Below are 16,829 nucleotides of genomic sequence, written 5' to 3' on the forward strand. Positions count from 1 at the left end.
CGGCAAACTCCACCTTTTGTTCTATAAAATCCCCTTCTTCATTTGGTAGCCTTACCTTTGTCGGTAAGTTTTCGAGTGATTCTACCAAGATTCGGGCTGACGGAAATCCTGACATTTTACTTAATCGCATAGCCATACTTTCTTGGACCCTCACTACAGTTCCGATCCTTGAAGCTATTGCTTCAAGCATCGGTAAATACTCCTTACGTAATCCCGGGAAGACAATCGTTAACGGAAATATCCGATCTCCTTTCCGTATTGCCTCCACCGGATTAAAACCTTGTTTCCAAGGCATCACAAATGCACGGGCACCTCTTACATCAAGAGGACTATGCTCCAACATTATTCCCACTGATTCGATTGTATCCAATTCCACATGATAAAATCCTCGTCCCATGAATTGGACATCTATTATTCTACCAATTAATCCATGCATAGATGCTTGTAATAAATCTTTACACTCACCTCTATTCGGCCGAGCTCCCACCACTCTGCAGATCACCGAGAGTTGAGTTAGGCGCTGAATCTCTGATTTGAATTCAGCCTCTTCTTCTGTCGAGAATACGATCGGTAGAGGCCGCTCCTCAGATTCTGTTGGCGGGGCTGCTTCTTTAGAGTGCCCCTGTTGTGTCGTTGAGGTGGCTCTCTGCTGCGTTCTCTCTCTTCCCTGTTCCTCCATCTCGTTTTTAACTTTTTCGCCCCAATATGTACAATATTTATGTAATATATGTACATTTTTTATGTTTATTAAGTATGTATTTGTATACATACTATAATGTATATAATATGTATGTATATATGTTTAACATGCATGCACCGGGTTCATATATGCATGTATTTATATATATCTAGTGTATTTTGTATATGTGTTCGTATTTAGTCAGTATGCATGGATGCAATGTTTATGCCATATGTATGTGATGCCCATGTTATGCATGTATGTATGCTCCTACAAATTTAGGTAATGTTTGAATGCATCATCTTTTGGGCTTTTGTACCTTTTAGTCCTTGGTTAAATATATATTCACATAATACCCAAATCCCTTGACTATAATTACATTCATTGCCCCCATGATTTATCTACACCCTTTCTTATGAGTTCATGTGATAGCATACAAGTTTAGGTAGTGGAGGCCTTAGGGGTAACAACCATGTTGAGGAGGCCTTGACAAGCTTATTTATAGTTTAACAAGTACACTAGCGTTTCTTAGAAGATTGTGAAAGAAATCTCGCATGCTGGTTGCAATATGAAACATGGTTTACTAGCTAAAGGACAAACAATGTGGTTGTAAAAGTCACATGAAGAGCAAGTGTTTTGTGATTGCAAGTTGTTGTTTTGTTTGTAGCATGCTTTTTTTATAAAGAGTTTTTAACTAAGATGATTGGCGATTTAAATACAAAACTTTTGGGATGTGAAAAGTCAAAAAAGCAAGAGACATAAGAGTTAAGCATAAAGAAAGGATGCAAAAAATGGAAGTCAAATTGCAAGCATCGATCACGTTAAAAATTGTACAAAAAAAAGATTACGTGTTACGAAGAAGAAGAAGAAGAAGAAGAAGAAGTAATAAAGAGCCACAAAGAAAGTCGGGTTTAAAGAAGGGAACATTAGAGAAGGGGGAGGGGGGGGGGGGGGACTAGAGACAAGACGAGAGGGAGGTCGGAACCCACGAATTCCGTGGCGTGACCAAAGAAGATGAGAGCAAGTATAGTAGGAGTAGTAGTAGGAGTGGTTGGCAGGTCGGTTTGTCCGCATTGGAAGAGGCCGGGGACGGGGACAAGTGTCTCCCTCCCATAGCGCAAAGAGAGAGAAAGAAAGAAAGAAAGATATATTAACGTCTTCCAAGACCAAATTTGGCCCATGAGAGAGAGAGAGAGAGAGAGAGAGAGAGTTCACTTGAGAGACGTTTTTGTTGACAAAGTGGTATGTATGTACCGGAACCCCACCCTCTCACACACACACAAACTACTGATTTCTTCTACATACATACATACATACATACATACGTGTGGTTGGTTGCATATACACATACATATACATACACAGACGTACACATACATACATATGTATATACGTACGTACGTGTGGTTGGTTGCACATACACAGACGTACGCACACATACATACATGACATACACAGACATATACATACATACAAAGATGTATGACATACATACATACATACTATATACGTACGTGCGGTTGGTTGCGTTTCCTGATGCTGCCTGCTTTTTGCGTTCACACTAGGAAACCTTTTGAAAAAGCCAACGCCCACACCACAGCAGAGACAGACACGCAGAGACACAGGAGGCACACACAACTAAGACACTGACACTCACACTTGAGAGAGAGAGAGAGAGGGGGGGGGGGGGGGGGAGATAAAAGAGCCCATTTTGGATTGAATTGGACGGAACATTGAAGAAGAAGCAGCACCAGCAGCACCGTGATGATGATAGGTGATGACCATTCGGGCCAGCAGCAGAAGGCCATGATGGGCGGCACCTCCGTGGTGGTGGCCCCTCGCCGCCTTGGGCTGTTCACATGGTGTTGCGTCCTGCTGAGCACGGTGAGCGCCATGCTCATGGGCTACGACATCGGCATCATGAGCGGCGCCATCCTGTTCATCCGGGACGACCTCCACCTCAGCCTGCTCCAGGAGGAGGTGACCGTCGGCTCCTTGAACCTCTTCGCCGCCTTCGGCTCCCTCTGCGCCGGCTTCGTGGCGAACCGCCTGGGCCGCCGCCGCGCCCTCCTGGTGGCCTCCGCCCTTTTCTTCCTGGGCGCCGCCCTGCTGGCGGCCTCCCTGTCCTTCGCCTGGCTTCTGGCCGGCCGCCTCCTCACCGGCCTCGGCGTCGGCTTCGCCATGATGATCGCGCCCCTCTACTCCGCTGAGATCTCCCCCGCCTCCGTCCGCGGCTTCTTGGTCTCCTTCACCGAGGTCTTCGTCAACGTCGGCATCCTGCTCGGCTACCTCATCGGCTTCGCCTTCCAGTTCCTCAGCCCTTCCTTCAACTGGCGCCTCATGCTCGGCGCTGGCGCCCTCCCTGCGATCCTCCTCGCCGCCGGGACCATCTTCGTCTTGCCTGAATCCCCGCGCTGGCTCGTCATCGTAGGCCACCTGGACCTCGCCCGCACCGTCCTCAAAGACGTCGTCTGCGGCGGGGACGCCATTGAAGCAGAGCAGCGCCTCGCAGAAATCATGGAAGCCAACGAAGCGGAAGGAGGATCTACCACTTCCGGCTGTTTCTCCTGCGCCTGCGCCTGCGCCTGCACCACCAGCCACACAGGAGGATCTCGGCGCCTCAGCGGCGTCTTGTCGCCATTAACCAGGATGTATATCGTGGCCATAGGGATCAACTTCTTCCAGCAAGCATCGGGCATCGACGCGCTGGTGTATTACAGCCCGGTGGTCTTCAAGCAAGCCGGCGTGACGACGAAGATGGGGATGCTGGGGGCGACGGTGGGGATGGGGGTGGTGAAGCTAGGGTTTGTGTTCGTGGCGACATATCTGCTGGACAGGGCGGGGAGGAAGAAGCTGCTGTACATAAGCGCGGGGGGTGTGATCGTATGCCTGACCACAGTGGCGGCGACATTCGTGCTGCTGGGATTGAACTCTGCGGAGGGAGATTCGTTGCTGTCGGTGGCGGACAAGAAGGCGGCGGCGGGCGGACATGGGGCGGCAGCGGGCGTGGCCGTGACTATAGTGGCGGTCTTCGCCTACGTCGCCTTCTTCTCGGTCGGGTTCGGGCCAATCAGCTACGTCCTCACCTCCGAGATCTTCCCCCTCAAGCATCGGTCCGCCGCCGTGGGGCTCTCGGTCTTCGTGAACCGGGCGGTCAGCGGCACCGTTGCCCTCACTTTCCTCAGCATTGCCAAGGCCTTGACCCCCGCCGGTACGTTCGGCCTCTTCGCCGGCTTCACACTCTTGTCCCTCGTGTTCGTCGCGCTCCTCGTACCCGAAACCAAAGGCAAGACATTGGAAGAAATCAGCCTCCTCTTCGGCTCGGACTCGGGCTCCGGTGCCAATGATCAAACCGAGTCGGCCAACTCTGTACAGCTGGCTCACAAGCTCTGATCTCTTGCCATGGCTACTCAACTCAGTTAGGAAGCTCACATTTGGACCCAAGACTTTGCCTCTTTTCCCTTTTGCTCAAGTGGGCAATGTTACGCATATGGTTCCTCCTCTTGATTTCACATGACTCGGTTGTTAAAACAAACTCTATAGAGTCAGTCTACCTATCCCAAAGTTCTTTCTTTCCTGTGTCCACCCCACTCATGGTCATTGCCATATGTATGTAAATGATAATGAGGAGCCCATGTGTCCATCTGTCCGTCCATTATGTATGTATGTAATGATAATGAGGCGCCCATGTGTCTGTCCGTCCATCCGTCCGTCTATGTGTGTGTCTCCCCACGACACCCATCAACTTGTACTACATATCGACACACTAGCCACGTGGGCCTGCCTATAGTATGTGTTGCCTGTCATGTCGATCATATCCCTTCGACTCAGTGTATTGTAATGCCTCACATTCTATTGTTTATAACGAAAAATAAGTGCTTTTCGAGCTTTGTATGTAAATATATTCTTGATGCATTCAAATGTTGCTATATATCTAATGCTCTATGTGTGCATTGTTGGTTCTAGACCATCAATTTATAGATGAAAGCCAGCGAGAATGGGGCTTGTGCACATGGTTTTGTGCTCCCTCACATTCGCTCTAGTATTCAACATGCACATTGGCTAAGGTATAAATAGAAAGGTTCTTCCTGGCTTTGTACAATCAATATATGAAGCGTTTTCATATTGCATGCATGTTGACACCTTGAACACTTGAGTTTAATGTTCATAACATGCTTGTACGTCGTGCCCTCCATCCCAATCACTTCATGAATCTATGTCTTCTCTCATAAACATGGTGGTGCTTTATATACCTTCTAGTTGTGACTAGAATTTTTTTTTCAAAATGCCTGTTGTAGTGCAAAGGTCCAATTCATGAAAAGTGTTGTTGTAGAGTCTAGACTTAAAAATCTGAGATGAGCAAGCAAGCAAATAAGATCATCACTTGTCCGTGAAAGGATTACACTATCCCTATTGCATTCATTATGTAATTAGGAATCTGTGATATGATAGGATCTATAGCACTGGGCATTGCAAATCCTTCCTTGAGCATTTGAGAGCCCTAACCATATGTTAGGAATCCGTGATATGATAGGATCTATAGCACTGGGTATTGTAAATCCTTCCTTGAGCCCTAACCATATGTTAGGTTGAAGAGCATCAGCCCTAACAAAATAGGTTATGCCAGTATTGTTTTTTATATGTTGTTGGGCTAATTTAAAAGAAAATCCACTATTTTAAAGTTATGGTAAAGAGCATAAATGTTATATACAAGCCACATATTATTTACTCTATAAGGCAACAAGATCTCAATGAATGGTTCACTACATTTGACGATGATAGGAAATCTATATCTTGGGGTTTTTCATAAAATATAAGTAATACGTTAAATATAATGAAGATAAGTTAATGGATTCATCCTATCCACAAAAAACACCACGTTATCATTTTCAAAGGGGAAATTATTCGTCATTGAAATTGACACGAAATTGACAAAGAAAAGCATTGAATAGAATCCGATTCATGTTTGACAATGCCCCAATTTTGTTATGCTTCTTGTAAAGTTTCGACACATGTCGTAGTGATTCATTTTGAACTTCATTTATTTAATGAAAGAATCGTTTCAACTTTATTAACTATTGTGAACTTTTCAATTTCTTGCCTTTTGCCAATAACGTACACCTATGGGTTTAGTTTTAGTTTATTTTTATAATGTGTGACTCAACGATATGTTTCAATCACAGCAAATGAAGTCCAAATTCTTCATCTCATACAAAAATAGGGTGCGTCCAATTCCAATAATGTAAGCCATTTGATACATTTCCAATGATACTTTATAATATAATGGCCTTTGCAACAACATAAAAAGGGAGCAAAGAATTCATCATCACTAACTAATGGCCACAGGATTTAGAGGAAAAACATTGTGCCCTATCTTAAGCACATCCAACAACATTCATGATTGCTAAAATTATTCTGCATATCACATATGTATATAATGCTATTCCTTCCTATAATGTTCAACCATCCTGCAAAATATCTGCATTTTTGTATAGGATTTAAAGTAAAAACTTTGTATGCCAAGATGGTTGAGTGGATGTTACAAAACAAAAATCTCCAAAATGATGCAAATGTAAATGGGAAGCTTTCAAGCAAGTCCAACGTCAAAATGATTTTCTGTGAAATGATTGCCTTGTAAAACCACTGCTAAAAGTAGGTCAAAGATCACATATGTATATAATGCTATTCCTTCCTATAATGTTCAACCATCCTGCAAAATATCTGCATTTTTGTATAGGATTTAAAGTAAAAACTTTGTATGCCAAGATGGTTGAGTGGATGTTACAAAACAAAAATCTCCAAAATGATGCAAATGTAAATGGGAAGCTTTCAAGCAAGTCCAACGTCAAAATGATTTTCTGTGAAATGATTGCCTTGTAAAACCACTGCTAAAAGTAGGTCAAAGATCACATATGTATATAATGCTATTCCTTCCTATAATGTTCAACCATCCTGCAAAATATCTGCATTTTTGTATAGGATTTAAAGTAAAAACTTTGTATGCCAAGATGGTTGAGTGGATGTTCACAAAACAAAAATCTCCAAAATGATGCAAATGTAAATGGGAAGCTTTCAAGCAAGTCCAACGTCAAAATGATTTTCTGTGAAGTGATTGCCTTGTAAAGCCACTGCTAACAGTAGGTCAAAGAAAAATATTTGATAGGAAATGCACACGAGAAGCCCAATAAGTTCTTCAGGAGTTTTAAAATGGCCCAAGATAAGGAGAAAAGCATAAAAATATCAACATGCATAGAAAAGATTCATAAAAAAAGAAAAAGCGAAAATATGGGAATGCAATCCACAATTTCTTGAAAAGCTGACATGTCATTGCATGCATGTGGTAATCATAGTGAAAACTAAAGGGGAACCCACATTGAGAATTATGGCAACTTAATTCCTACAAACTTCTTTATGCATTCTAAAAAATCATATGGAAAATATGATGTATTATAGTTTCACTTTCATAGCATGTCCTTTATTATTGAGGATGTCTGTGGAGGAGGAAAGGGAAGGGGAAAAAGAAAACAAGAAAGAGCAAGAGAGCGACTTAATCAGAAATAGGGAAAATAACGTATAGATGACGAGAAGAGATTTTATGCCTACACCGTCGTCGTTAATGCCCAGGGAACGATCCAACGAATTGGCTCCTGCTTCTCCTACGATTGACGGTACTATCGATGTTCAGTTGGCATCGAAGGATGAGCTCATTACATTGGGGAAGTTGGGTTTGATTCTTAACATTTCTCAAATTTGGCAAGCTTTCTCACAGTTTTATTTGATGCCTAGGCACAATGGGTGTTTGCACAGTTTACACATTTTGACCCAAAATTAGAGATGAGATCGTTTCCTATTTTTGAGGTATTGGGAATTGCGTATTAATTGGAATATGTGCAATGCTTTTCTATTTGATGGTAGACATGGAGTCAAAGCATTTCTACGAAAGTTGGAGTACTAATGTGGCAATTTTCTTTATTGGAGCAAGTGAAAATTCTTTCATCAATGGAGTGTTCATCTTTCCTATTGGCAATTCAACATGTTCCACTACCCATGTTGTTACTGGGTGACCATACTCCATTGTGATACCCATTGTAAGTAGTGTTTTTGACACACATTTATTAATATAATTGCGTGTTTTCACACAGAGAGAGAGAGAGAGAGAGAGAGAGAGAGAGAGAGAGAGAGAGAGAGAGAGAGAGAGAGAGAGAGAGCTATTATTTACGGAGGTCAAATATGACCTATAAGACTAGAAATATTATGTTTCACGTAATACATGTGAAAATGAGTAGTGACTCTCAATGTTCAAGAACGTTACCAATGAATATTGCAATCAAGAGTACATATTGCTATTGTGAGAGAAATTTGTGCAAGTATCGAGTTTGTCGAAGATGTGTGAAAGGCATTGTTGAATGTGATCAAAGGTATGAGAAAGAAAGAAAGAAAGAAAGATATATTAACGTCTTCTAAGGCCAAATTTGGCCCATGAGACAAATAGGTTACAACAAAAAATGAGTGTTTATCCAATCATCAAAACTAAAAATAAAAGAAAATAGCTTAAGCTAAGAAAGTTCTAGTACTGTACAAAACTTTGCACCAAGCCTAATCTCATTTCCACCCAAGTCTCTCAAAAAGAAGTGGGAGGTCAAAAGTTTTTGGTGTGGGTGTGACCCATGGTCCCGATGCATAGAGTGCCCTAGCCATGGCTTCTAGGCGGTGTAGTTCACGTTCCCTTATTTTCTTTATTGCTTCTACATCTCGTCGAGTTGCTTTGAAACCCGACATCCGAGGGCGTTTGGTTCTTCTTTGATTTTCTGCTTCATCAAGGAGAAGTCCGAGTGGTGCAGGTGTGTCGACATTCATTGTCTCCCCCTGTTCCTGAAAAACTTCATTTGTTATATGTTGGTAAACATTAGCAACATTATTATCAACGTTTTGTAATTTGTTCTCTCTGTGGTGTTTCAATTCTAAGATGTATCTACCTAATTTCTTTATATCTAGTGTATTTAATAGTTTAGGGAGGGTGGGAGAGGAACCAAGTATGTCTTGGTATTTTGCCCTTATCTCGGCATAGGTGGGGCATTTGCATGTAAAATGGTACTCATCCTCTATCTCTATGTGGCATAACCTACATATCCTTTCCTCCCTAGGGACTCCATTAGTACGTCCATTCTCAATCTCAAGTTGGTGAGATGATATTCTAAGGTGACCAATGGCAACCCTTAGTGCATGTGGTAAGAATACATCTAGATATTTTGGGCGCGTGATAAAACCTAACTCAGAGAAGTGCATAAAGTGTTCCTTATAGTACGACATTTTAGATGGGAGTGGCTCTAGTGGGGTGATCCATTTATACCGGGTATAAATTTGCCATATTTCTTGGCGTATTACTTTATTACGGTCCTCATGAGAGAGTAAAGTGTTATCATTCGTGTGGTCGTACTTAAGGGGGGGGAGGTTAGTAATGTCTAGACCGTTGGCAAGAAGCCAACTCACCATCATGCCATACCATGAGCTAGTATAGCCGGACTCATACAATGCTCGAGAAGCCTTAAAGGCTTGGTGGGATATTCTATCAAGTGGTTGGTTATGTATCCTGTGTATAAAGACTACCATTTGAAAAAGTGCTTCTACTAACATAGGGGGTAGGGTGAACTCAACCCTAATAATGTCATGTGGGACCGACGATTTGCTTCGGAGTTGGCGTGATAACATCATCACCAATGGTCTCTCTAATTGCGTCCACATGAAAGATGGTAGTCCTGGGGCCCAAACCGCTGATGCATACATGAGAGAGGGAGTCACTAATGAGTCAAAGAGCCACCCTTTAGTTCGTGGCTCTTGGAAGTATGCTTGGTGGCATTGTCTCTCGAGGAGTGAGAGGGATGCATGTCCTCTTGTAAGTCTATCCTTCGCTGCTTGTGTCATCGAAAATTTACCTGAGCGGGCACTGAAAGTGACTCCGAGATAGACATATGATCCAACCACCTCAACTGGGCTATGGGAGATAGTTAGGTGACACTTAGCTCTAACTTGGGCCGACGTGTGGAAGATAAGGACTTTAGTTTTCCCTAGATTCACTACCAATCCTCGTTGTGTGCAAAAATCATCTAAGGCATTAAGGTGCCTTTGTAGGTCGTGTTCGGATTCAGAGAGCAAAACTATGTCATCTGCATAGAGCAAGATACGCACCTGCGTATCTCCAAGGACTACTCCATTGCCTCCCTTACGAGCAATAAAATCTGTGATCTCATCAATGTAGGTCCCAAAAAGAGTCGGAGATAAGGGGCAACCTTGTTTTACACCAATAGTGCTAGTGAAACTATCGGATATGCCGCCTGGGCATCGAACACACCCGGACACTTGTTCATATAGTGCGTAGATGGCCCAAACCATGTCATCTGGTATCCTCAAGCTCTTAAGCCTATCAAACAACCGCTCTCTAGGGACCGTGTCAAAGGCTTTGCGAAAGTCCACAAAACAACAATATAGTTTCTTCTTGCGAGCCTTAGTCTGGTCAATTAAGCATCTAAGTGTGAAGATATGGTCAATAGTGGAGAAGGCTCGTCTAAAGCCAGCCTGTTCAGGTGCACGAAGATTTAAGGTCTCCATATACTCGCTAAGCTCTGCCTCCATTACTGCACCATATAATTTAGCAAGGGTATGACCTATCATAATGGTCCTATAAGTATTTGGGTCCATGGGGTCCCCCCCCTTATGTATGGGGGCCACTGTGTTCATGGTCCATTGTGATGGAAAACCCTCTGCAAGGGCACGATTGAAGATTAGAGTTAGTAAGGGAGCTAGGCACTCTCTCGCGTATATGATGTGTTCTGCTCGCAATCCTGTGTGGTCCATGGACTTCCTATGTTGTAATTTCTTTATGACCTTCGTGACCCTAGAGGTCGTGAAGAGTGTCCCCACAGTAGGTCGGGGTGTGGAAGGCATTGGAATGGGTGGTTGGTTTGGGATGTGGTAAAGTCTCTCTGTATAAGTGTGCCAAGTTTCGGGATCTTCGATGGGTGTTTGTGGTCTTGGTTCCCGTAATCTCTTCCATGCAGTGGCACAATCGTTACTCATGAGCATGTGGTAGAGTTCCCAATATTGGGATGCCTCCCATGCTCGTCTCTTACGACGTGTCATCTTGCGCATTTCTTTACGAGCTTGTACTGAGGTAATACTACCACTGAGTTGCGATATTGTAAGTTGTCGATGTAAGCACCTACAATCCTCATCATACCATCTATTTTGTGGCATAGATCCTACTTTACCTTGATTGGAGTGTTTCGTGTATGGGAAGCTGCTAACCGCTGCAGAATGAAGGATGTGTGTGAGTTTCGTATTAAGGCTCTCTAAAGGTAGGGAGGGATCAAGGGAGGAGAGATGGGCTTGAACATGTCGAGCATATATGTCAGAGAGCTCATGTGTGAAATGTATTGTGATGTCATGGCGTGGTTGACTAGAGTTGGTGACGTTAGAGATATCGCATTTTATCTCGAAGTATAAGAAACTATGGTCCGCGCCAATAGGACATGGGGCCACTCGGAAGGAGTTAATCATGTGGGTGGCTTCAGGGCGTCCTATTAGATAAACGACTGTGCTTTCCCCTCCTCCATGTGGGAAACATGTGAGCTCTTCCGAACCTGGCCACTTGGCTAAACCATTATATATGACCATCTGGTGCCGACTACCGAGTTCGAGCAAATGATGGCCAAAGCTCGTGGCGTCTGCACCTTGATCCTTTGATCTACGTGTGGTGTCTATGTCTGAAGGATCGACGTTTACCATTTCTAGGTTTCTATTCATTTGAAATATTGTGCATTGTCGAGATTGGGTTCTCGCATTAAAGTCTCCTACAAGGAATACTTCGCCTTGGGAAGAATATCGGATTATGTCATCCGATAGAGGTTCATATGGGGAAGGCCCATGTGGCACTCCGTCATCAACTAATCTCGCCTCGCCAGCCAGATTATAACGAGAGCCTTTTGGGGGGAAGTAACAAATGGCGAAAATTACTGCCTTGTCCTTGCTTGTGGAGACTTTCACCCACATAAAACGAGCTTCTGGGTCTGTGCTCAGTATTTCTATCCTATTATGTAGCTCCCTCCGAAACAATATTGCGACACCTCCAGATCCCCTGGTAGTGCATCGACGTGAGGTTTGTCTAAAAGCCGACTCCCAACGAAATCCTTCGACTCGTGGGAGTCCCCTATTTGGGCTTTGGTGTGTTTCTACTAGGTAAACTATATCTGATTCCTTTAATATCCCCTCTAGGCGGCCGGGGTGTGTCCAGAGTGCGCCGTTACAATTCCATAAGGTCATCCTAAGTGTGTTTTCTGTCACATGGGCCACACGCCGTCAATTAGTAGTGCGATCATTTATGATCACTCGCCCATCTCGATAAAAGGCGCGATGCCCGTCTTTGCGAGCTTGCATAACCTTTGGCATACAACTTTTGCGATGCTCAATTTGCATCTTGGTGAGGTCTTCATCGAGATAGATAGGGTCCCCACCCAATCCTCGAAGAATTGGTCTCTTCTTAAAGAAAGTGATTCTAGAGTCTAAGTCTTTAAATTGAAGAACTAAGGCTCTCTTCCTAGTTGTGTCGCGTCCGGCCCTCCAAGCTTTGGTGATAGGTAGGGTCGTTGTGTACCCTAACATTTTCCCGAGTGTTTGTGCATCCTCGTCCGGGGATGCACCTTCCTTGAGCCTAGTGACACGCACATTTAGGCGTCGGGCCTGACGCATTTTCTCCTCTTCTATGGTGGTATTAACAATATTTTCATCCTTTATTTCTTTTTTAATGTTTCTTTTAACGACATCTACCCAACCCGTTTTTGTTAACTCTATGTTATTTTTAACCTCCTCTTTAACTTTTTTGATCTCATCTTTTATATCCTCTATGGAGGATATTTCACCATCCTCTCGGGATACCTTGATGTCATTAAGTTGTTGTTTGAGGTTTGTGTTTTCCTCTTTAAGTTTTTCTATTTCGGCCTTGAGGGTGTCTTTTTCCTCTCTATCTTTTTTCTTGTGGGTTTCGGCGTCTTTCACCCATTTTTTCATATCCGTCTCTATTTTCGTTAAACGGTTAAACATATCCAAAAAGTCCTCCTTACTTATAGCCTCGTCTTGTGTATCCTTGTGTTCCTTTCGTTTAGACATTGTAGTGTCAATAAGAAAAGAAAAAAAAGGGGATAAAATAAATGGGTTCGAGACTTAGCCGAGTTTGTGTTATGTCGTAGTCACATTGGCATTTCGCACACGACGAGCACGCTAAACGAACAAGGATGCGCCGCCAAGAGAAGAAACGCGACACTCGGCAACCTCAAGAAACAAGGTGGAGAAGAGCACGGCAACGGCAACGGCGACTACAACGGATGATGATGAACTGCAGCAGGTCGTCCAGCACGCCGACGGCAGCAGACGACGACGGACAGTGACGGACGTCAGCAGACGTCAACAGACGGCAGCAAACGGCGACGGACGTCAGAGGCGGCAGCGCGGCAACAGACGACAGCAGCGCACGATGGGGGGGACTGCAGCTCGGTAGCAGGCGGCGACAGACGTCGCAGACGGCAGCGATGACAGCGTGGCGCACGACCGTTGCTGCTGGCGCACGACCGTTGCAGAGAGAGAGAGAGAGAGAGAGAGGAGAGAGAGAAGAGAGAGAGGGAGGGGTGGGAGCTATTGTTTCCGGAGGTCAAATATGACCTATAAGACTAGGAATGTAACGTTTCACGTAATACATGTGAAAATGAGTAGCAACTCTCAATGTTCAAGAACGTTACCAATGAATATTTCAATCAAGAGTACACATTTTATTGTGAGAGAAATTTGTGCAAGGATCGAGTTTGTCGAAGATGTGTGGAAGGCGTTGTTGAATGTAGTCAAAGGTATGAGAGAGAGCTATTATTTCCGCACGTCAGATATGACCTATAAGACCAGAAATGTTACGTTGTCGTGAAGAAAACCGTCCCCAGGCGCAAACCGTGTGTTATGTGTGTGAACCAGCCCTTACACGTGGGCACGTCCCTTGTCGTATGGTAGATAGGTAGGCACAAAGGTTAGATCCTAGGTAGCAATATTCTATAAGGGAAATCGAGGAGTATTTCTGTCCGAAAGGACAGAGAATTAATGTGATGTAAACAGGTGAAACGACCTCCCTCCTTGAGCTATAAAGGAGAGGGAGACGGGGGGAGAGAGGGGATCGCGCGCTAGAGGGGACGAAGTGCTGTCGGACTGGGACCGAGCTCTTCTCCTCTGTCGTTCTCCATAAGCTTTCTTTGCGCAGGTTCTCGAGAGGCTGATTCTGCTCCGTGGAACGCCCGTGTGCTTCCGGCAGAATCTCCATCTTGCTCCCCTGTGTGCGTGGGTGATCAGGCGTCGACACCCGTCTCGCCGACTTGATCGGCTGTAACCGTTCGAGTCATCTGCATACATATATTTATATATGCGTTCTTATACTCTATCTCCTGCCCAACTTGTGTCTCTTGTGTTGATTGGGCTGCGTTCCCGCGCGCTTCTTTGTCTATCTGTGTGTGAGCGTGTCTCTCTCTCCCTCTCTCTCTTTTCCCCACCTATTCCTCAGTCCAAGACCCCAGTGGTCCCGCCTTGTTCTCCACGCACGCGCGTAACAACGCAACAACGTTTCACGTAATACATGTGAAAATGAGTAGCAATTCTCAATGTTCAATAACGTTACCAATGAATATTTCAATCAAGAGTACACATTGTTATTGTGAGAGAAATTTGTGCAAGGGTTGAGTTTGTCGAAGATGTGTGGAAGGCATTGTTGAATGTGATCAAAGGTATGAGAGAGAGCTATTGTTTCCGGAGGTCAGAGATGACCTATAAGACCAGAAATGTTATGTTTCACGTAATACATGTGAAAATGAGTAGCAACTCTCAATGTTCAAGAACGTTACCAATGAATATTTCAATCAAGAGTACACATTGTTATTGTGAGAGAAATTTGTGCAAGGGTCGAGGTTGTCGAAGATGTGTGGAAGGCATTGTTGAATGTGATCAAAGGCATGAGAGCATAACATTGAAGTGTGATACTATTACGGGCATGACCATATAATATCCCGTCGTGAGAATTTATCGTAGTATTCTATACACGTGGATAAGTGTGAGGGTTAAACGAGAGTGTAAAGAAGGGGAGGATTGCTTTTAATCCTCGGGATTGAGACAACCCATTAGGCCAAGTGTGAACATGGCTGGGGGCCTTGGGTATCGCTATAAATAGAGGCCTAGCTACCCTCATTTCAAGATCTGGTTGACTACGTTAAGACTCTGTCTTGTGGTGGGTCAACTCTTATAGCGAGCACGCCAACACCAGGTACGACTCGACGCCACGACGGTGGTATGGGACGACGATCAAGGCTTGAGTCTGTCTCGATCCCTTCGCTCGGGGGTGGTCGGGTGGATCGACACCCTTCTTTCTCTCTCTCCTTTCTTTCTATCTACCTAGATCTATCCTTATCTAATGCTTACTTTAGTACATGTCTCTAATATTTGGTATCCGAGCCTTTGTACTAATGTTTCTTTTGTTGGTCTTATCTTCTCGATGGATGGCGATCGATCGTTGTGCGGTTGGCCTTCATGCAGATGAGGATCAACAAGGAACTTCGGTAATCTTTCTTGTTATTTTTTGTCTATTTTTTCTTCTCCCATCTAATCATGTGTATGGTTAATATGTAGATTATTTTCATTAATCAAATGATGTTGTAGTGGTATTTAATTGGTTATCTAAAACGCTTACATATGTGCACGAGGTCAATACCTCGTTTGACATATAAATAATATGTGATGAGTGTCGTATGCGTACGAGGTTAATACCTCAATTACGTATTACATTCACGAACATATGTTACGTTTGCGTATGAGGTCAACACCTCGATTTTGTTGTAAATGATATGCGTTTGGTCTCGTATGCGTAAGAGGTCAATACCTCAATTGCGTATTATGTTGAACCCTTATTTTTGGATGTCTCGTGTGCGTAGAGGTATATGCCTCGATTACGTATCTCGATTACGTCATTTTTGGCCATTAAATATAACGATTTCTTTAATATAGGCATATGTGATCACGTGTATATGTAGTTGATCATATATATGTGATAATATACATATGTGTATATAAGTTATTACATGATTTTAAATCGAATGTTTTCCTTTTTGGGGAAAGGATCTTGGTGGCCATCCTCACATTTTTGTGAGAATAGCGTTGTCACCATCCCTTTTTTCAACAATTTTTTATTGTTGAAATCCCCGTTGGTGACTTCGATATTTCATTACGTAAAGAAATGCTATAGCCATAATGATTTTGAGTACGTAGGGCTTGACCTACTTCATGTGAGGTTGCTCTTATGACACACGTATCCAACATCCCTCCCTCAATACATGGATACGATGCCACCATGAGATCATTCTTACGAGAGGCATTTGTAATGACGTGACCATGTGATGGGCCACGTGGGCCTACTACGAAAAGAGGGCTCATTTGGCTTCACCATTAGGTTGCACTTTGGCGTATGCCATCGTAATTACAAGACTTGAGGTTAGGTAACGTACCCACATAGTTGTAGTAAATGAGGGCGAAATAAGGACTCTTGACATATATGTTTCTCTTAAAAAAACATATATGGGCAAATGCCTCGCATATCTCTTATATGCATGAAACGTTAAACATTCAAGAAGAGCAACTTACTTGGTTGGCTCAAATGTTTAATGCATTTGTTCTCGGGGTCTCGAGTTCAAATATGACCATGACTATACAACATCGTTGATACATATGATTATAACACATGTTTAGACTTGAGGTCTAAGTGCAGTTCGGGGTCCTCATAATAGGACTTAAAGAGCCGAAACCACATATGTGGGCATCGAAACATAGTTTATTGTTAACATTTTTTTCGTGTATAAACTATTCATGACACGAACATACATGGTTGAGCCTCGGGGAGACACCATGAAAAAATCGATATAAAGATCAGGGAAAGACATTTATTTGTCACCCCCATGGTTTTTAAAACACCTTTGTGTTACCATAGTAACCTGATCTTGAACCTCATCTCATACGTCTAGAGGGGTATTGACGTGAGATAATGATATCGATTAATGCTCGCCCATGATAGGTTTACATCACGACA

General features: G+C 43.6%; 1 pseudogene; it reads left to right on the forward strand.

The window, feature by feature from the left end:
* Positions 1–2,441: 2,441 nt before the first annotated feature.
* Positions 2,442–4,554, forward strand: LOC147867595 (putative polyol transporter 6 pseudogene; annotated as a pseudogene).
* Positions 4,555–16,829: the final 12,275 nt, after the last annotated feature.

This window comes from Azolla caroliniana, unplaced genomic scaffold (assembly GCF_043228905.1).
Source record: "Azolla caroliniana isolate FFs.n. ecotype wild unplaced genomic scaffold, voAzoCaro1.0.p SCAF_2, whole genome shotgun sequence".
Lineage (NCBI taxonomy): Eukaryota > Viridiplantae > Streptophyta > Polypodiopsida > Salviniales > Salviniaceae > Azolla > Azolla caroliniana.